The sequence below is a fragment of the Oncorhynchus keta genome, chromosome 10, assembly GCF_023373465.1.
Source record: "Oncorhynchus keta strain PuntledgeMale-10-30-2019 chromosome 10, Oket_V2, whole genome shotgun sequence".
In the NCBI taxonomy this organism is placed as follows: domain Eukaryota; kingdom Metazoa; phylum Chordata; class Actinopteri; order Salmoniformes; family Salmonidae; genus Oncorhynchus; species Oncorhynchus keta.
This window is the reverse complement of record NC_068430.1, coordinates 1,081,218-1,104,752: the sequence shown is the minus strand read 5'-3', so window position 1 is coordinate 1,104,752 and position 23,535 is coordinate 1,081,218.

Here is a 23,535-nt window from a genome sequence, read left to right as displayed (position 1 = left end):
TCAGACACATGACACCATCAGGACGGGTCAGACACATGACACCATCAGGACGGGTCAGACTCATGACACCATCAGGACGGGTCAGACACATGACACCATCAGGACGGGTCAGACTCATGACACCATCAGGACGGGTCAGACACATGACACCATCAGGACGGGTCAGACTCATGACACCATCAGGACGGGTCAGACACATGACACCATCAGGACGGGTCAGACTCATGACACCATCAGGACGGGTCAGACACATGACACCATCAGGACGGGTCAGACTCATGACACCATCAGGACGGGTCAGACACATGACACCATCAGGACGGGTCAGACTCATGACACCATCAGGACGGGTCAGACACATGACACCATCAGGACGGGTCAGACTCATGACACCATCAGGACGGGTCAGACTCATGACACCATCAGGACGGGTCAGACACATGACACCATCAGGACGGGTCAGACTCATGACACCATCTGGACGAAGTCAGACACATGACACCATCAGGACGGGTCAGACACATGACACCATCAGGACGGGTCAGACTCATGACACCATCAGGACGGGTCAGACTCATGACACCATCAGGACGGGTCAGACTCATGACACCATCAGGACGGGTCAGACACATGACACCGTCAGGACGGGTCAGACACATGACATCATCAGGACGGGTCAGACCCATAACAGACCGTCAGGACCGGTCAGACCCATAACAGACTGTCAGGACGGGTCAGACCCATAACAGACCGTCAGGACCGGTCAGACTCATGACACCATCAGGACGGGTCAGACTCATGACACCATCAGGACCGGTCAGACTCATGACACCATCAGGACGGGTCAGACCCATAACAGAACATCAGGACCGGTCAGACTCATGACACCGCAGGACGGGTCAGACCCATAACAGAACATCAGGACGGGTCAGACTCATGACACCATCAGGACGGGTCAGACACATGACACCATCAGGACGGGTCAGACTCATGACACCATCAGGACGGGTCAGACACATGACACCATCAGGACGGGTCAGACACATGACACCATCAGGACGGGTCAGACACATGACACCGTCAGGACGGGTCAGACACATGACACCATCAGGACGGGTCAGACACATGACACCATCAGGACGAGTCAGACACATGACACCATCAGGACGGGTCAGACTCATGACACCATCAGGACGGGTCAGACACATGACACCGCCAGGACGGGTCAGACACATGACATCATCAGGACGGGTCAGACCCATAACAGACCGTCAGGACCGGGTCAGACCCATAACAGACCATCAGGACCGTCAGACCCATAACAGACCATCAGGACCGGTCAGACCCATAACAGACCATCAGGACCGGTCAGACCCATAACAGACTGTCAGGATGGGTCAGACCCATAACAGACCGTCAGGACCGGTCAGACCCATAACAGACCATCAGGACCGGTCAGACCCATAACAGACCATCAGGACGGGTCAGACCCATAACAGACCATCAGGACGGGTCAGACCCATGACAGACCGTCAGGACGGGTCAGACCCATAACAGACCGTCAGGACGGGTCAGACCCATAACAGACCGTCAGGACGGGTCAGACCCATAACAGACCGTCAGGATTGGTCAGACCCATAACAGACCGTCAGGACGGGTCAGACCCATAACAGACCGCCAGGACGGGTCAGACCCATAACAGACCGTCAGGACGGGTCAGACCCATAACAGACCGTCAGGACGGGTCAGACCCATAACAGACCGTCAGGACCGGTCAGACCCATGACAGACCGTCAGGACCGGTCATACCCATAACAGACCATCAGGATTGGTCAGACCCATAACAGACCGTCAGGACGGGTCAGACCCATAACAGACCGTCAGGACGGGTCAGACCCATAACAGACCGTCAGGACGGGTCAGACCCATAACAGACCGTCAGGACGGGTCAGACCCATAACAGACCGCCAGGACCGGTCAGACCCTAACAGACCGTCAGGACCGGGTCAGACCCATAACAGACCATCAGGACCGGTCAGACCCTAACGGACCGGCCAGGACGGGTCAGACCCATAACAGACCATCAGGACCGGTCAGACCCATAACAGACTGTCAGGACGGGTCAGACCCATAACAGACCATCAGGACCGGTCAGACCCATAACAGACCATCAGGACCGGTCAGACCCATAACAGACTGTCAGGACAGGTCAGACCCATAACAGACCATCAGGACGGGTCAGACCCATAACAGACCATCAGGACCGGTCAGACCCATAACAGACTGTCAGGATGGGTCAGACCCATAACAGACCGTCAGGACCGGTCAGACCCATAACAGACCATCAGGACCGGTCATACCCATAACAGACTGTCAGGATGGGTCAGACCCATAACAGACCGTCAGGACCGGTCAGACCCATAACAGACCATCAGGACCGGTCAGACCCATAACAGACTGTCAGGATGGGTCAGACCCATAACAGACCGTCAGGACCGGTCAGACCCATAACAGACCATCAGGACCGGTCATACCCATAACAGACCATCAGGACGGGTCAGACCCATAACAGACCATCAGGACGGGTCAGACCCATAACAGACCATCAGGACGGGTCAGACCCATAACAGACCATCAGGACCGGTCAGACCCATAACAGACCATCAGGACCGGTCAGACCCATAACAGACCATCAGGACCGGGTCAGACCCCTAATAGACCATCAGGACGGGTCAGACCCATAACAGACCATCAGGACGGGTCAGACCCATGACAGACCGTCAGGACGGGTCAGACCCATAACAGACCGTCAGGACCGGTCAGACCCATAACAGACCATCAGGACCGTCAGACCCATAACAGACCATCAGGACGGGTCAGACCCATAACAGACCATCAGGACCGGTCAGACCCATAACAGACCATCAGGACCGGTCAGACCCATAACAGACCATCAGGACCGGTCAGACCCATAACAGACCATCAGGACGGTCAGACCCATAACAGACCATCAGGACAGGTCAGACCCCTAACAGACCGTCAGGACGGGTCAGACCCATAACAGACCATCAGGACCGGTCAGACCCATAACAGACTGTCAGGATGGGTCAGACCCATAACAGACCATCAGGACCGGTCAGACCCATAACAGACCATCAGGACGGGTCAGACCAGACCGTCAGGACGGGTCAGACCCATAACAGACCGTCAGGACCGGTCAGACCCATAACAGACCATCAGGACGGGTCAGACCCATAACAGACCGTCAGGACGGGTCAGACCCATAACAGACCATCAGGACGGGTCAGACCCATAACAGACCATCAGGACAGGTCAGACCCATAACAGACCATCAGGACGGGTCAGACCCATAACAGACCATCAGGACGGGTCAGACCCATGACAGACCGTCAGGACGGGTCAGACCCATAACAGACCGTCAGGACCGTCAGACCCATAACAGACCATCAGGACCGGTCAGACCCATAACAGACCATCAGGACGGGTCAGACCCATAACAGACCATCAGGACCGTCAGACCCATAACAGACCATCAGGACCGGTCAGACCCATAACAGACCATCAGGACCGGTCAGACCCATAACAGACCATCAGGACGGGTCAGACCCATAACAGACCATCAGGACAGGTCAGACCCCTAACAGACCGTCAGGACGGGTCAGACCCATAACAGACCATCAGGACCGGTCAGACCCATAACAGACTGTCAGGATGGGTCAGACCCATAACAGACCATCAGGACCGGTCAGACCCATAACAGACCATCAGGACGGGTCAGACCAGACCGTCAGGACGGGTCAGACCCATAACAGACCGTCAGGACCGGTCAGACCCATAACAGACCATCAGGACGGGTCAGACCCATAACAGACCGTCAGGACGGGTCAGACCCATAACAGACCATCAGGACGGGTCAGACCCATAACAGACCATCAGGACAGGTCAGACCCATAACAGACCATCAGGGACGGGTCAGACCCATAACAGACCATCAGGACAGGTCAGACCCATAACAGACCATCAGGACGGGTCAGACCCATAACAGACCATCAGGACCGGTCAGACCCATAACAGACCGTCAGGACGGGTCAGACCCATAACAGACCGTCAGGACCGGTCAGACCCATAACAGACCATCAGGACGGGTCAGACCCATAACAGACCATCAGGACCGGTCAGACCCATAACAGACCATCAGGACCGGTCAGACCCATAACAGACCATCAGGACGGGTCAGACCCATAACAGACCGTCAGGACGGGTCAGACCCATAACAGACCGTCAGAACGGGTCAGACCCATAACAGACCGTCAGGACCGTCAGACCCCTAACAGACCGTCAGGACCGGTCAGACCCATAACAGACCATCAGGACCGGTCAGACCCTAACGGACGCCAGGACGGGTCAGACCCATAACAGACCATCAGGACCGGTCAGACCCATAACAGACTGTCAGGACGGGTCAGACCCATAACAGACCATCAGGACCGGTCAGACCCATAACAGACCGTCAGGACCGGGTCAGACCCATAACAAACCATCAGGACCGTCAGACCCATAACAGACCATCAGGACCGGTCAGACCCATAACAGACTGTCAGGATGGGTCAGACCCATAACAGACCGTCAGGACCGGTCAGACCCATAACAGACCATCAGGACCGGTCATACCCATAACAGACCATCAGGACGGGTCAGACCCATAACAGACTATCAGGACAGGTCAGACCCATAACAGACCATCAGGACGGGTCAGACCCATAACAGACCATCAGGACCGGTCAGACCCATAACAGACCATCAGGACCGGTCAGACCCATAACAGACCATCAGGACCGGTCAGACCCCTAATAGACCATCAGGACGGGTCAGACCCATAACAGACCATCAGGACGGGTCAGACCCATGACAGACCGTCAGGACGGGTCAGACCCATAACAGACCGTCAGGACCGGTCAGACCCATAACAGACCATCAGGACCGGTCAGACCCATAACAGACCATCAGGACGGGTCAGACCCATAACAGACCGTCAGGACGGGTCAGACCCATAACAGACCATCAGGACGGGTCAGACCCATAACAGACCATCAGGACAGGTCAGACCCATAACAGACCATCAGGACGGGTCAGACCCATAACAGACCATCAGGACAGGTCAGACCCATAACAGACCATCAGGACGGGTCAGACCCATAACAGACCATCAGGACCGGTCAGACCCATAACAGACCGTCAGGACGGGTCAGACCCATAACAGACCGTCAGGACCGGTCAGACCCATAACAGACCATCAGGACGGGTCAGACCCATAACAGACCATCAGGACCGGTCAGACCCATAACAGACCATCAGGACCGTCAGACCCATAACAGACCATCAGGACCGGTCAGACCCATAACAGACCATCAGGACGGGTCAGACCCATAACAGACCATCAGGACAGGTCAGACCCATAACAGACCATCAGGACGGGTCAGACCCATAACAGACCATCAGGACCGGTCAGACCCATAACAGACCATCAGGACCGGTCAGACCCATAACAGACCGTCAGGACCGGTCAGACCCCTAACAGACCGTCAGGACGGGTCAGACCCATAACAGACCATCAGGACGGGTCAGACCCATGACAGACCGTCAGGACGGGTCAGACCCATAACAGACCGTCAGGACCGGTCAGACCCATAACAGACCATCAGGACGGGTCAGACCCATAACAGACCATCAGGACCGGTCAGACCCATTACAGACCATCAGGACCGGTCAGACCCATTACAGACCGTCAGGACCGGTCAGACCCATAACAGACCATCAGGACGGGTCAGACCCATAACAGACCATCAGGACCGGTCAGACCCATAACAGACCGTCAGGACCGGTCAGACCCATAACAGACCGCCAGGACCGTTTTCAGACCCATAACAGACCGTCAGGACGGGTCAGACCCATAACAGACCGCCAGGACGGGTCAGACCCATAACAGACCGTCAGGACGGGTCAGACCCATAACAGACCGTCAGGGACGGGTCAGACCCATGACAGACCGTCAGGACGTGGTCAGACCCATGACAGACCGTCAGGGCGGGTCAGACCCATGACAGACCGTCAGGACGGGTCAGACCCATGACAGACCGTCAGGACGGGTCAGACCCATAACAGACCGTCAGGACGGGTCAGACCCATGACAGACCGTCAGGGCGGGTCAGACCCATGACAGACCGTCAGGGACGGGTCAGACCCATAACAGACCGTCAGGACGGGTCAGACCCATAACAGACCGTCAGGACGGGTCAGACCCATAACAGACCGTCAGGACGGGTCAGACCCATAACAGACCGTCAGGACGGGTCAGACCCATAACAGACCATCAGGACCGGTCAGACCCATAACAGACCATCAGGACGGGTCAGACCCATAACAGACCATCAGGACAGGTCAGACCCATAACAGACCGTCAGGACGGGTCAGACCCATAACAGACCGTCAGGACCGGTCAGACCCATAACAGACCGTCAGGACGGGTCAGACCCATAACAGACCGTCAGGACGGGTCAGACCCATAACAGACCATCAGGACCGGTCAGACCCATAACAGACCATCAGGACCGGTCAACTCATCAAATCAAATCTTATTGGTCACATTGTTAGCAGATGTTAATGTGAGTGTAGCAAAATGCTTGTGCTTCTAGTTCTGACAGTGCAGTAATATCTAACAAGTCATCGGATAGGAAGAAGAGGAGCTTAACCGCTTTGAGGATGATACAGTGTCGACAACGCGCCCTGCTACCAAGGACCTCCTTCTCTGTGGCCGACGTGAGTAAAACATTTAAACGTGTTAACCCTCGCAAGGCTGCTGGCCCGGACGGCATCCCTATCCTCAGAGCATGCACAGACCAGCTGTCTGGTATGTTAACAGACATATTTAATCTCTCCCTATCCCAACTATAGTTTTGGCATGTTGGTTAGGACATCTACTTTGTGCATGACACAAGTAATTTTCCCAACAATTGTTTACATACAGATTATTTCACTTATAATTCACTGCATCACAATTCCAGTGGGTCAGAAGTTTACATGCACTAAGTTGACTGTGCCTTTAAACAATTGGGAAAATTCCAGAAAATTATTTCATGGCTTTAGAAGCTTCCGATTTGAGTCAATTGCATGTAAACTTCTGTCTACAACTGTATGTAAGAATGCTGTTCATTGACTGCAGCTCAGAAATCAACACCATAGTACCCTCCAAGCTCATCATCAAGCTTGAGGTCTGAACCCCGCCCTTGTGCAATTGGGTCCTGAACTTTCTGACGGGCCACCCCAGGTGGTGAAGGTAGGAAACAACACCTCCACTTCGCTGATCCTAAACAGGGGCCCCACTGGGGCCCCACAAGGGTGCGTGCTCAGCCCTCCTGTACTCCCTGTTCACCCATGACTGCGTGGCCATTCACGCTCCAACTCAATCATCAAGTTTGCAAACGACACAACAGTAGAGGGCTTGAGTACAAACTCCCCGAATACAGGTGTGCCAACATTGTAGCGTCATACCCAAGAAGACTCAAGGCTGTAATCGCTGCCAAAGGTCCTTCAACAAAGTACTGAGTAAAGGGTCTGAATACTTATGTAATACTTATGTAAATGTGATGTTTTCGAGCCTGTTTTTACTTTGTCATTATTGGGTATTGTGATGTCATTATGGGGTATTGTGATGTAATTATGGGGTTATTGTGTGTAGATTGATGAGGGAAAAACGGTTTAATCAATTTTAGAATGAGGCTGTAACGTAACAAAAGGTGGGAAAAGTCAAGGGGTCTGAATACTTTCCAGATGTACACAAAAAAATATATGTTTTGGAAGGAGGTATTTTATTTTCAAAACCATCGGATATATGTGCAAGCTGTAATTTATTTTGCGTCCAGGGCTCAAAAATATATATCCATGAAAAGGAACATAAAATTTTACATCAAAAGTAGGAAAATCAGTTATGGAACCCATTGCCCTTCTATGCCATCAAAAGAAACATACATTTAAAATAAATTTAAAAATACTTGAATCAGTCATAGAGCCCATTGCCCTTCATGATTGTGAGGTTCTGGAGTCCAACTCACCAACCAACAATTCACAAAATGGGACAAACACAAAATTGACACTCTGCATGCAGAATTCTGCAAAAACATGCAATGTAAAACACCAAATAATGCATGCAGAGCAGAATTAGGCCGATACCCGCTAATTATCCAAATCCAGAAAAGAGCCGTTAAATTCTACAACCACCTAAAAGGAAGCGATTCCCAAACCTTCCACAACAAAGCCATCACCTACAGAGAGATGAACCTGGAGAAGAGTCACCTAAGCAAGCTGGTCCTGGGGCTCTGAACACAAACAAAAACAGACCCCACAGAGCCCCAGGACAGCAGCAAAATTAGACTCAACAAAATCATGAGAAAACAAAAGATAATTACTTGACACATTGGAAAGAATTTAAAAATAAATAAATCATCTGACCACTGTGACCCAAAATTAAGGAAAGATTTTGTAACCAATGTGAAACGGCTAGTTAGTTAGCGGCTAATAGCTGTTCAATCGGAGACGTCACTCGCTCTGAGACCTTGCTCTGCAAGGGCTGCGGCTTTTGTGGAGTGATGGGTAACGATGCTTCGAGGGTGACTGTTGTCTATGTGTGCAGAGGGTCCCTGATTCGAGCCCGGTCGGGGCGAGGGGACAGACTAAAGTTAAACTGTTACACTTTGACTATATACAGACTCAGTGAGCATAGCCTTGCTATTGAGAAAGGCCGCCGTAGGCAGACCGAACTCTCCAGAGAAGACAGGCCATGTGCACATTGCCCACAAAATGAGATGGAAACTGAGCTGCACTTCCTAACCTCCTAACAAATTTATGACCATATTTGAGTCACATTTTTTCCCTCAGATTACACAGATCCACAAAGAATTCGAAAAAACTAATCCAATTTTGATAAACTCCCATATCGACTGGGTGAAATACCACAGTGTGACATCACAGCAGCAAGATTTGTGACCTGTTGCCACGAGAAAAGGGCAACCAGTGAAGAACAAACACCATTGGTAAATACAACCCATATTTATGTTAATTTTCCTTTTAGTACTTCAACTATTTGCACATCGTTACGACCCCGTGTACAGACATAATATGACATTTGAAATGTCGTTATTCTTATGCAACTTGTGTGAGTGTAATATTGACTGATAACTTTTTATTTCACTTTTGTTTGTGATCTATTTCCTTTGCTTTGGCAATGTCAACATATGATTCCCATGCCAATAAAGCCCTTTGGAGAGAGAGAAAGAGAGAGAAAGAGAGAGCCTATTGGTATTCTGAGAGGTGCCCCCATGCAGCATCAACTCTATCCCTGCAACTCCACCTCCTCCTCTACACTAAAGAGCAACAGCTCATCCAGCTGGCCACTACCTTATACTGCACATGCTACAACACCCTGCCCTCTACTGGCCACTACACGCTACAACACCCTACCCTCTACTGGCCACTACATGCTACAACTCCCTGCCCTCTACTGGCCACTACATGCTACAACACCCTGCCCTCTACCAGCCAGTACATACTACAACACCCTGCCCTCTACCAGCCAGTACATGCTACAACACCCTGCCCTCTACTGGTCACTACATGCTACAACACCCTGCCCTCTACCAGCCAGTACATGCTACAACTCCCTGCCCTCTACTGGTCACTACATGCTACAACACCCTGCCCTCTACTGGCCACTACACGCTACAACACCCTACCCTCTACTGGCCACTACACGCTACAACACCCTACCCTCTACTGGCCACTACATGCTACAACTCCCTGCCCTCTACTGGCCACTACATGCTACAACACCCTGCCCTCTACCAGCCAGTACATACTACAACACCCTGCCCTCTACCAGCCAGTACATGCTACAACACCCTGCCCTCTACTGGTCACTACATGCTACAACACCCTGCCCTCTACCAGCCAGTACATACTACAACACCCTGCCTCTACCAGCCAGTACATGCTACAACACCCTGCCCTCTACTGGTCACTACCTAATACTGCACATACTACAACACCCTGCCCTCTACCAGCCAGTACATGCTACAACACCCTGCCCTCTACCAGCCACTACATGCTACAACACTCTGCCGGCCACTACATACTACAACACCCTGCCCTCTACTGGTCACTACATGCTACAACCTCTACTGGCAACTACATGCTACAACACCCTGCCCTCTACCAGCCAATACATGCTACAACACCCTGCCATCTACTGGTCACTACATGCTACAACACCCTGCCCTCTACCAGCCAATACATGCTACAACAACCTGCCCTCTACTGGTCACTCCATGCTACAACACCCTGCCCTCTACGGGTCACTCCATGCTACAACACCCTGCCCTCTACTGGTCACTCCATGCTACAACACTCTGCCCTCTACCAGCCACTACATGCTACAACACCCTGCCCTCTACTGGTCACTACATGCTACAACACCCTGCCCTCTACCAGCCAGTACATGCTACAACACCCTGTCCTCTACTGGCCACTACATGCTACTACACCCTGCTGGCCACTACATCCTGCTGTCCACTACACCCTGCTGGCCACTACATCCTGCTGGGCACCACATGCTACAACACCCTGCTGGCCACTACACCCTGCTGGTCAGTACACCCTGCTGGCCACGACACCCTGCTGGCCACGACACCCTGCTGGCCACGACACCCTGCTGGCCATGACACCCTGCTGGCCACTACACCCTGCTGGCCACTACACCCTACTGGCCATGACACCCTGCTGGCCATGACGCCCTGCTGGCCACTACACCCTGCTGGCCACTACACCCTGCTGTCCACTGCACCCTGCTGTCCACTGCACCCTGCTGTCCACTACACCCTGCTGTCCACTACACCCTGCTGTCCACTACACCCTGCTGGCCACTACACCCTGCTGGCCACTACACCCTGCTGGCCACTACACCCTGCTGTCTACAACACCCTGCTGGCCACTACACCCTGCTGGCCACGACACCCTGCTGGCCACTACACCCTGCTGGCCACTACACCCTGCTGGCCATGACACCCTGCTGGCCACTACACCCTGCTGGCCACTACACCCTGCTGGCCATGACACCCTGCTGCCCACTACACCCTGCTGGCCAAGACACCCTGCTGGCCACTACACCCTGCTGCCCACTACACCCTGCTGGCCAAGACACCCTGCTGGCCACGACACCCTGCTGGCCACTACACCCTGCTGGCCAAGACACCCTGCTGCCCACTACACCCTTCTGTCCACTACACCCTGCTGGCCACTACACCCTGCTGGCCACTACACCCTGCTGGCCAAGACACCCTGCTGCCCACTACACCCTTCTGTCCACTACACCCTGCTGGCCACTACACCCTGCTGGCCACTACACCCTGCTGGCCAAGACACCCTGCTGGCCACGACACCCTGCTGGCCACTACACCCTGCTGGCCAAGACACCCTGCTGCCCACTACACCCTTCTGTCCACTACACCCTGCTGGCCACTACACCCTGCTGGCCACTACACCCTGCTGGCCATTACACCCTTCTGTCCACTACACCCTGCTGGCCACTACACCCTGCTGGCCACTACATCCTATTGGGCACCACATGCTACAACACCCTGCTGGCCACAACACCCTGCTGGCCACTACACCCTGCTGTCCACTACACCCTGCTGGCCACTACACCCTGCTGTCCACTACACCCTGCTGGCCACTACACCCTGCTGTCCACTACACCTTGCTGGCCACTCCACCCTGCTGTCCACTACACCCTGCTGGCCACTACACCCTGCTGGCCACTACACCCTGCTGTCCACTACACCCTGCTGGCCACTACACCCTGCTGGCCATGGCACCCTGCTGGACACTACACCCTGCTGGCCACTACACCCTGCTGGCCATGGCACCCTGCTGGCCATGACACCCTGCTGGCCATTACACCCTTCTGTCCACTACACCCTGCTGGCCACTACACCCTGCTGGCCACTACATCCTATTGGGCACCACATGCTACAACACCCTGCTGGCCACAACACCCTGCTGGCCACTACACCCTGCTGTCCACTACACCCTGCTGGCCACTACACCCTGCTGTCCACTACACCCTGCTGGCCACTACACCCTGCTGTCCACTACACCTTGCTGGCCACTCCACCCTGCTGTCCACTACACCCTGCTGGCCACTACACCCTGCTGGCCACTACACCCTGCTGTCCACTACACCCTGCTGGCCACTACACCCTGCTGGCCATGGCACCCTGCTGGACACTACACCCTGCTGGCCACTACACCCTGCTGGCCATGGCACCCTGCTGGCCATGACACCCTGCTGGCCATTACACCCTTCTGTCCACTACACCCTGCTGGCCACTACACCCTGCTGGCAATGACACCCTGCTGGCCACTACACCCTGCTGGCCACTACATCCTGCTGGGCACCACATGCTACAACACCCTGCTGGCCACTACACCCTGCTGGCCACTACATCCTGCTGGGCACCACATGCTACAACACCCTGCTGGCCACAACACCCTGCTGGCCACTACACCTTGCTGGCCACTACACCCTGCTGGCCACTACACCCTGCTGGCCACTACACCCTGCTGTCCACTACACCCTGCTGGCCACTACACCCTGCTGTCCACTACACCCTGCTGGCCACTACACCCTGCTGTCCACTACACCCTGCTGGCCACTACACCCTGCTGGCCACTACACCCTGCTGTCCACTACACCCTGCTGGCCATGGCACCCTGCTGGCCACTACACCCTGCTGGCCATGACACCCTGCTGGCCACTACACCCTGCTGGCCATGACACCCTGCTGGCCACTACACCCTGCTGGCCACTACATCCTGCTGTCCACTACACCCTGCTGGCCACTACATCCTGCTGGCCACTACATCCTGCTGTCCACTACATCCTGCTGGGCACCACATGCTACAACACCCTGCTGGCCACTACACCCTGCTGGCCACTACACCCTGCTGGCCACTACACCCTGCTGGCCACTACACCCTGCTGGCCACTACACCCTGCTGGCCACTACATCCTGCTGTCCACTACATCCTGCTGGGCACCACATGCTACAACACCCTGCTGGCCACTACACCCTGCTGGCCACTACACCCTGCTGTCCACTACATCCTGCTGGCCACTACACCCTGCTGGCCACTACACCCTGCTGGCCACTACACCCTGCTGTCCACTACACCCTGCTGGCCACGACACCCTGCTGGCCATGACACCCTGCTGTCCACTACACCCTGCTGGCCATTACACCCTGCTGGCCACTACACCCTGCTGGCCATGACACTCTGCTGGCCACTACATCCTGCTGGCCACTACATCCTGCTGGCCACTACACCATGCTGGCCACTACATGCTGCTGGGCACCACATGCTACAACACCCTGCTGTCCACTACACCCTGCTGTCCACTACACCCTGCTGTCCACTACACCCTGCTGGCCACTACACCCTGCTGTCCACTACACCCTGCTGTCCACTACACCCTGCTGGCCACTACACCCTGCTGTCCACTACACCCTGCTGTCCACTACACCCTGCTGTCCACTACACCCTGCTGTCCACTACACCCTGCTGGCCACTACACCCTGCTGTCCACTACACCCTGCTGGCCACTACACCCTGCTGGCCACTACACCCTGCTGGCCACAACACCCTGCTGGCCACTACACCCTGCTGGCCACAACACCCTGCTGGCCACTACATGCTACAACACCCAGCCCTCTTCCAGCCAGTACATGCTACAACACCCTGCCCTCTACTGGTCACTACATGCTACAACACCCTGCTGGCCACTACACCCTGCTGGCCACTACACCCTGCTGGCAACGACACCCTGCTGGCCACTACACCCTGCTGGCCTCTACACCCTGCTGGCCACTACACCCTGCTGGCCACTACACCCTGCTGGCCACTACACCCTGCTGGCCTCGACACCCTGCTGGCCACTACACACTGCTGGCCACTACACCCTGCTGTCCACTACACCCTGCTGGCCACAACACCCTGCTGTCCACTACACCCTGCTGGCCACTACACCCCGCTGGCCACTACACCCTGCTGTCCACTACACCCTGCTGTCCACTACACCCTGCTGGCCACTACACCCTGCTGGCCACTACACCCTGCTGGCCACTACACCATGCTGGCCACTAAAATAGTAGAGAAAATTATTTATTTCAGCTTTGTTTCATCACATTCCCAGTGGGTCAGAAGTTTACACACACTCAATTAGTATTTGGTAGCATTGCCTATAAATTGTTGAACTTGGGTCAAACTTTTCGGGTAGCCTACACAAGCATCCCACAACAAGTTGTGTGAATTTTGGCCATTTCCTCCTGACAGAGCTGATGTAACTGAGTCAGGTTGGGTGGCCATTTCCTCCAGACAGAGCTGATGTAACTGAGTCAGGTTGGGTGTCCATTTCCTCCAGACAGAGCTGATGTAACTGAGTCAGGTTGGGTGTCCATTTCCTCCAGACAGAGCTGATGTAACTGATTCAGGTTTGTAGGCCTCCTTGCTCGCACATGCTTTTTCAGCTCTACCCACAAATGTTCTATGGGATTGAGGTAAGGGCTTGTGATGGCCACTCAAATACCTTGACTTTGTTGTCCTTAAGCCATTTTGCCACAACTTCAGAAGTATGCTTGGGGTCATTGTCCATTTGGAAGACCCATTTGCGACCAAGCTTTAACTTCCTCTATGATGTCTTGAGATGTTGCTTCAATATATCCACATTATTTTCCATCCTCATGAAACCATCCATTTTGTGAAGTGCACCAGTCTTTCCTGCAGCAAAGCACCCCCACAACATGATTCTGCTACCCCCGTGCTTCATGGTTGGGATGGTGTTCTTCAGCTCGCAAGCTTCCCCCTTTTTCCCCCAAACATAACGATGGTCATTATGGCCAAGCAGTTCTATTTTTGTTGTTTCATCAGACTAGAGGACATTTCTCCAAAAATACTATTTTTGTCCCCATGTGCAGTTGCAAAACGTAGTCTGGCTTTTTATGGCGGTTTTGGAGTAGTGGCTTCTTCCTTGCTGAGCGGTCTTTCAGGTTATTTCGATATAGGACTCTTTTTACTTTGGATATAGATACTTTTGTACGCATCTCCTTCCTGAGTGGTATGACGGCTGCCTGGTCCCATGGTGTTTATACTTGCGTACTATTGTTTGTACAGATGAATTTAGTACCTTCAGGCGTTTGGAAATTGCTCCCAAGAATGTACCAGACTTGTGGAGGTCAACTTAGTGTATGTAAACTTCTGACCTACTGGAATTGTGATACAGTGAATTATAAGTTAAACAATCCGTCTGTCTGTCATGTTCGTTATAAGGATCGGACCAAGGCGCAGCGTGGTATGTGCACATTCTTATTTATTTAAAGAATGAACACTGAACTAACAAAATGAACCGTGACGCTATACAAAAGAGTGCTGACAGGCAACTACACCTAGACAAGATCACACAAAACACGAAAGGGAAATGGATACCTAAATATGATCACCAATCAGAGACAAAGATAAACAGCTGCCTTTGATTGGGAACCATATCAGGCCAACATAGATATACAAAAACACCTAGACCTACGAAACCCCTAGATAATGCAGAAACCCTTGACAAAGCCAAAACTAGCGTACCCACCCTAGTCACACCCTGACCTCACTAAAATATAAAGACAACAGAGATATCTCAGGTCAGGGCGTGACACAATTGTTGGGAAAATTGATTGTGTCATGCACAAAGTCATGTCATGCACAAACTATAGATTGTTAATAAGACATTTGTGGAGTGATTGAAAAACGAGTTTTAATGACTCCAACCTAAGTGTACGTAAACGTCCAACTTCAACTGAACCGCATCTCACATCCCTTGAGCCAACGTTTTGAATGAACTGAACCACATCTCACATCCCTTGAGCCAACGTTTTGGATGAACTGAACCACATCTCACATCCCTTGATGTTTTGGATGAACTGAACCACATCTCACATCCCTTGAGCCAACGTTTTGGATGAACTGAACCACATCTCACATCCCTTGAGCCAACGTTTTGGATGAACTGAACCACATCTCACATCCCTTGACGTTTTGGATGAACTGAACCACATCTCACATCCCTTGAGCCAATGTTTTGGATGAACTGAACCACATCTCACATCCCTTGAGCCAACGTTTTGGATGAACTGAACCACATCTCACATCCCTTGAGCCAACGTTTTGGATGAACTGAACCACATCTCACATCCCTTGACGTTTTGGATGAACTGAACCACATCTCACATCCCTTGATGTTTTGATGAACTGAACTACATCTCACATCCCTTGATGTTTTGGATGAACTGAACCACATCTCACATCCCTTGAGCCAACGTTTTGGATGAACTGAACCACATCTCACATCCCTTGAGCCAATGTTTTGGATGAACTGAACCACATCTCACATCCCTTGATGTTTTGGATGAACTGAACCACATCTCACATCCCTTGAGCCAACGTTTTGGATGAACTGAACCACATCTCACATCCCTTGAGCCAACGTTTTGGATGAACTGAACCACATCTCACATCCCTTGACGTTTTGATGAACTGAACCACATCTCACATCCCTTGAGCCAATGTTTTGGATGAACTGAACCACATCTCACATCCCTTGAGCCAACGTTTTGGATGAACTGAACCACATCTCACATCCCTTGATGTTTTGATGAACTGAAGCACATCTCACATCCCTTGAGCCAATGTTTTGATGAACTGAACCACATCTCACATCCCTTGATGTTTTGGATGCAAATGAACTGTAGCGCACAACTTCCATCAGTTGAAATAAAGAGGGCATTTCTTTGCCATCAATCGGTTCCCCAAAAACGAATGGAGAAATAGATATCACCATTAGTTAACAGAAAGGGCTTCTTCCACTCTTTATGTGCAGGTGATAAATTATGTGATTCTGTAACGTGTGGACGCTGGGGCGCAAGTTCAGGGAGTGAATAATTTAATAAATAAATGTAATATAATACAAAAACAAGAAACACCCACAGCACAGACATTAAACAATAGTGCCTGGGGAAGGAACCAAAGAGGGTGACATAAACAGGGCAGGTTATTATGTAGGAGTCCTGATGACACACTCATTAGGCGCTGATGCGTGTGACGATGGTGACAGGTGTGTCATGAGGCGGTGATGCGTGTGACGATGATTGAGTGTTGTCTGGCCATGGGGTGTGAAGGTGAAACGGCAAGGCAATGGAGCGACGAACCGCCCTTGCTGTCTCTGCCTGGCTGTCTCCCCTCTCTCCACTGGGATTCTCTGGCTCTAACCCAGTTATGGGGGATGAGTCACTGGCTTACTCGTGCTCTTCCATGCTGTCCCTAGGAGGGGTGCATCACTTGAGTGGGTTGAGTCACAGATATAATCTTCCGGTCTGGTTTTGCACCCCCTCGGGCTTGCGCGGTGGAGGAGATCTTCATGGGCTATACTCAGCCTTGTCTCAGGGTAGTAAGTTGGTGGTCATCCCTCTAGTTGTGTGGGGGCTGTGCTTTGGCAAAGTGGGTGGGGCTATAGATTGCCTGGTTCGGGATACCACAGTTCTTCCAAGGTTCCTGCCTTACTAGGGAGTATTTCCTAGCCACCGTGCTTCTACGCCTGCATGCTTGCTGTTTTAGGTTGTTTCTGTTCAGCACTTTGTGGCATCTGATGATGTAAAAAGCGCTTTATAAATACATTTGATTGATATCAAAGAGATGGTGAGAGATTTTGGAGCGTTTTCTACTTCCCCAGTCAGATTAACTCAGACCCATCCATACCTCTAAACTAGTGTTAGACCCATCCATACCCCTAAACTAGTGTTAGACCCATCCATACCTCTAAACTAGTGTTAGACCCATCCATACCCCTAAACTAGTGTTAGACCCATCCATACCCCTAAACTAGTGTTGGACCCATCCATACCTCTAAACTAGTGTTAGACCCATCCATACCCCTAAACTAGTGTTGGACCCATCCATACCTCTAAACTAGTGTTAGACCCATCCATACCCCTAAACTAGTGTTAGACCCATCCATACCCCTAAACTAGTGTTAGACCCATCCATACCCCTAAACTAGTGTTGGACCCATCCATACCCCTAAACTAGTGTTAGACCCATCCATACCCCTAAACTAGTGTTAGACCCATCCATACCCCTAAACTAGTGTTAGACCCATCCATACCCCTAAACTAGTGTTGGACCCATCCATACCCCTAAACTAGTGTTAGACCCATCCATACCCCTAAACTAGTGTTAGACCCATCCATACCCCTAAACTAGTGTTGGACCCATCCATACCCCTAAACTAGTGTTAGACCCATCCATACCCCTAAACTAGTGTTAGACCCATCCATACCCCTAAACTAGTGTTAGACCCATCCATACCTCTAAACTAGTGTTAGACCCATCCATACCTCTAAACTAGTGTTGGACCCATCCATACCTCTAAACTAGTGTTGGACCCATCCATACCCCTAAACTAGTGTTAGACCCATCCATACCTCTAAACTAGTGTTAGACCCATCCATACCTCTAAACTAGTGTTAGACCCATCCATACCTCTAAACTAGTGTTAGACCCATCCATACCTCTAAACTAGTGTTAGACCCATCCATACCTCTAAACTAGTGTTGGACCCATCCATACCTCTAAACTAGTGTTAGACCCATCCATACCCCTAAACTAGTGTTGGACCCATCCATACCCCTAAACTAGTGTTAGACCCATCCATACCCCTAAACTAGTGTTAGACCCATCCATACCCCTAAACTAGTGTTAGACCCATCCATACCTCTAAACTAGTGTTAGACCCATCCATACCCCTAAACTAGTGTTGGACCCATCCATACCCCTAAACTAGTGTTAGACCCATCCATACCTCTAAACTAGTGTTGGACCCATCCATACCTCTAAACTAGTGTTGGACCCATCCATACCCCTAAACTAGTGTTAGACCCATCCATACCCCTAAACTAGTGTTGGACCCATCCATACCCCTAAACTAGTGTTAGACCCATCCATACCTCTAAACTAGTGTTAGACCCATCCATACCTCTAAACTAGTGTTGGACCCATCCATACCCCTAAACTAGTGTTGGACCCATCCATACCCCTAAACTAGTGTTGGACCCATCCATACCTCTAAACTAGTGTTAGACCCATCCATACCCCTAAACTAGTGGTAGTTAATCCTGGTCCCAACACTCAATTTAAGGAATGAGTTGAATCAGGTGTGCTGGTGCAAAGATAAAAACCACCCATTGAGATTGGACAAGATGGCCATGTGACAAGATCATACCTTAATTCCACAAGTCATTTTTAAAGACATGCTCCGGGTACTAAGAAAGTATTTTGTAAACCTGGTGCTTTAGAATGTGTCCATTTGTAGCTCCTACATGCAGAATTACTGTCTACCCTGAATTAGCCACAAAATCCCCAGTTTCAAAGAAACTGTTTTCTTCAAGCTGTGCTACGTCATTTTTCCCTACACCTCCCCTCCCCTTTATCAAATGAGATTGCAGGATGAGACCAACGGCTCAGTGGACACAGCAGAGACGGAGAGCAATGACTTGGTGCTCCTATCAGCGCGTGATAAAGCAGGTAATTTTCGGGTCCAACTTTTAGCCCGTGAGCACTACTTTCAGAACTTTCAGCTTTGAAAAAGTCTACGAAAAAGTACCCGATAAAACTAACAAAGCTTTATTGTGATGGTAACAAAGTCAATGGAACGTGGACATGCGGTGATCTGCCACCCGTCTAAGGAGTGGCTGCCACTGCAATCCTCTTGGCTGCTGCATTGGCCGTCTTCTGTCCCTTCTTGTTGTGCTTCTTGGCTTAATCGCATGTTCTTCATGAACTTCGGGTCGACCTGGTGAAGAACAAGGAGACAGTAAGTTACGGAAATATGTCACTTTTCATATGTGAACAATCTGAAAGTGCGTTCCATAAAAGGTATACATCTGAAGGATGTAAGGATTGGACTAGATTAGTTAGTATTCTCCTCCAGAGGGCCCCTCCTTCAATAGACTAGATTAACTTCAAACATTTTACTGAGTTACACCTCATAAGGAAATCAGTCAATTTAAATAAATTCATTGGGGCCTAATCTATGAATTTCACATAACTGGGAATACAGAATATGTATCTGTTGGTCACAGATAGCAACAGCAATAAAGGTAGAGACGTGGATCAGGAAACCAGTCAGTATCTGGTGTGGATCAGGAAACCAGTCAGTATCTGGTGTGGATCAGGAAACCAGTCAGTATCTGGTGGATCAGGAAACCAGTCAGTATCTGGTGTGGAAGGAAACCAGTCAGTATCTGGTGTGGATCAGGAAACCAGTCAGTATCTGGTGTGGATCAGGAAACCAGTCAGTATCTCAGAAAACCAGTCAGTATCTGGTGTTGATCAGAAAACCAGTCAGTATCTGGTGTGGATCAGAAAACCAGTCAGTATCTGGTGTGGATCAGAAAACCAGTCAGTATCTGGTGTGGATCAGAAAACCAGTCAGTATCTGGTGTGGATCAGGAAACCAGTCAGTATCTGGTTCCACCATTTGCCTTATGCAGCACAACACACCTCCTTCACATAGAGTTGGCTGGTGATTGTTGGAATGTTGTCCCACTCCTCAATGGCTGTGTGAAGTTGCTGGATATTGGTGGGAACTGGAACACGCTGTTGTACACATGGGTGACATGTCTGGTGGACATGCAGGCCATGGAAGAGAACTGGGACATTATCAGCTACCAGGAATTGTGTACAGATCCTTGTTGACATGGGGCCGTGCATTATCAGGCTGAAACATGAGGTGATGGCGGCGGATGAATGGCATAACAACAAGCCTCAAGATCTGTGCATTCAAATTGCCATCGATAAAATGCAATCGCGTTAGTCGCCTGTAGCTTATACCGGCCCATACCAATAACCTCACCGCCACCATGGGGCTCTCTGTTCACAACGTTGACATCAGCCAACTGCTCTCACACACACAACACCACACACGCTGTCTGCCATCTGCCCGGTACGGTTGAAACCGGGATTCATCCGTGAAGAGCATCACTTCTCCAGCGTTGCCAGTGGCCATCGAAGGTGAGCATTTTTCCCACTGAAATCTGTTACGACGCCAAACTGCAGTCAGGTCAAGACCCTGGTGAGGACGACGATGAACTTTCCTGAGACGGTTTCTGACCGTTTAGGCAGAAATTATTTGGTTGTGCAAACCCATAGCTTCACCAGCTGTCCAGGTGGCTGGTTTCAGACAATGTCGCAGGTGAAGAAGCCTGGTGAGGATGACAAGCACACAGATGAACTTCCCTGAGACGGTTTCTGACAGTTTGTGCTAAAAGTCTTCAGTTGTGATAGCTTCATCAGATGTCCGGGTGGCTGGACTCAGACCATTTCACAGGTGAAGAAGCCTGGTGTGGAGGTCCTGGGATGGCATGTTGTGGTCTGTGGTTGTGGAGGTCCTGGGATGGCATGTTGTGGTCTGTGGTTGTGGAGGTCCTGGGCTGGCATGTTGTGGTCTGTGGTTGTGGAGCTCCTGGGCTGGCATGTTGTGGTCTGTGGTTGTGGAGGTCCTGGGCTGGCATGACGTGGTCTGTGGTTGTGGAGGTCCTGGGCTGGCATGACGTGGTCTGTGGTTGTGGAGGTCCTGAGCTGGCATGACGTGGTCTGTGGTTGTGGAGGTCCTGGGCTGGCATGTTGTGGTCTGTGGTTGTGGAGGTCCTGGGCTGGCATGTTGTGGTCTGTGGTTGTGGAGGTCCTGGGCTGGCATGACATGGTCTGTGGTTGTGGAGGTCCTGGGCTGGCATGTTGTGGTCTGTGGTTGTGGAGGTCCTGGGCTGGCATGACGTGGTCTGTGGTTGTGGAGCTCCTGGGCTGGCATGACGTGGTCTGGGTTGTGGAGCTCCTGGGCTGGCATGACGTGGTCTGTGGTTGTGGAGCTCCTGGGCTGGCATGACGTGGTCTGTGGTTGTGGAGGTCCTGGGCTGGCATGTTGTGGTCTATGGTTGTGGAGGTCCTGGGCTGGCATGTTGTGGTCTGTGGTTGTGGAGGTCCTGGGCTGGCATGACATGGTCTGTGGTTGTGGAGGTCCTGGGCTGGCATGTTGTGGTCTATGGTTGTGGAGGTCCTGGGCTGGCATGTTGTGGTCTGTGGTTGTGGAGGTCCTGGGCTGGCATGTTGTGGTCTATGGTTGTGGAGGTCCTGGGCTGGCATGACGTGGTCTGTGGTTGTGGAGGACCTGGGCTGGCATGACGTGGTCTGTGGTTGTGGAGGTCCTGGGCTGGCATGACGTGGTCTGTGGTTGTGGAGGTCCTGAGCTGGCATGTTGTGGTCTATGGTTGTGGAGCTCCTGGGCTGGCATGACGTGGTCTGTGGTTGTGGAGGTCCTGGGCTGGCATGTTGTGGTCTGTGGTTGTGGAGGTCCTGGGCTGGCATGTTGTGGTCTGTGGTTGTGGAGGTCCTGGGCTGGCATGACATGGTCTGTGGTTGTGGAGGTCCTGGGCTGGCATGTTGTGGTCTGTGGTTGTGGGGGTCCTGGGCTGGCATGACGTGGTCTGTGGTTGTGGAGCTCCTGGGCTGGCATGACATGGTCTGTGGTTGTGGAGGTCCGTGGTCTGGGTTGTGGAGCTCCTGGGCTGGCATGACGTGGTCTGTGGTTGTGGAGCTCCTGGGCTGGCATGACGTGGTCTGTGGTTGTGGAGCTCCTGGGCTGGCATGACGTGGTCTGGGTTGTGGAGCTCCTGGGCTGGCATGATGACTGTGGTTGTGGAGCTCCTGGGCTGGCATGACGTGGTCTGGGTTGTGGAGCTCCTGGGCTGGCATGACGTGGTCTGTGGTTGTGGAGCTCCTGGGCTGGCATGACGTGGTCTGTGGAGCTCCTGGGCTGGCATGACGTGGTCTGTGGAGCTCCTGGGCTGGCATGACGTGGAAATGAAAATGAACATTATCTGCCAACAGCTCTGATGGACATGCCACACCTGTCAGGTGGATGGATTATCAAAAGGAGAAATAATCACGAACAAGGATGTAAACACATTTGCGTACAATTTGAGGGAAATAAGCTGTGTGTGTGTAAGGAACATTTCTGGGATCTTTTATTTCAGCTCATGAAACATGGGACCAACACTTTGTTGCCTTTTATATTTTTTGTTCAGTGTATATGTTATATAGACAGGTCAAAAGTTAAGACACACCTCCTAATTACAGGGTTCATTTTTACATTTTTACATTAGAATAACATCAAAACTATGAAACAACTCATGGAACTATGTACTAAATTAAAAAGTGTTACATTTATTTTAGATGAGATTGTTCAAAGTTGCCAGCCTTTGTCTTGATAACAGAATTCGAGGATGCTCGATGTAATTTATAATGTTGTACAAACCC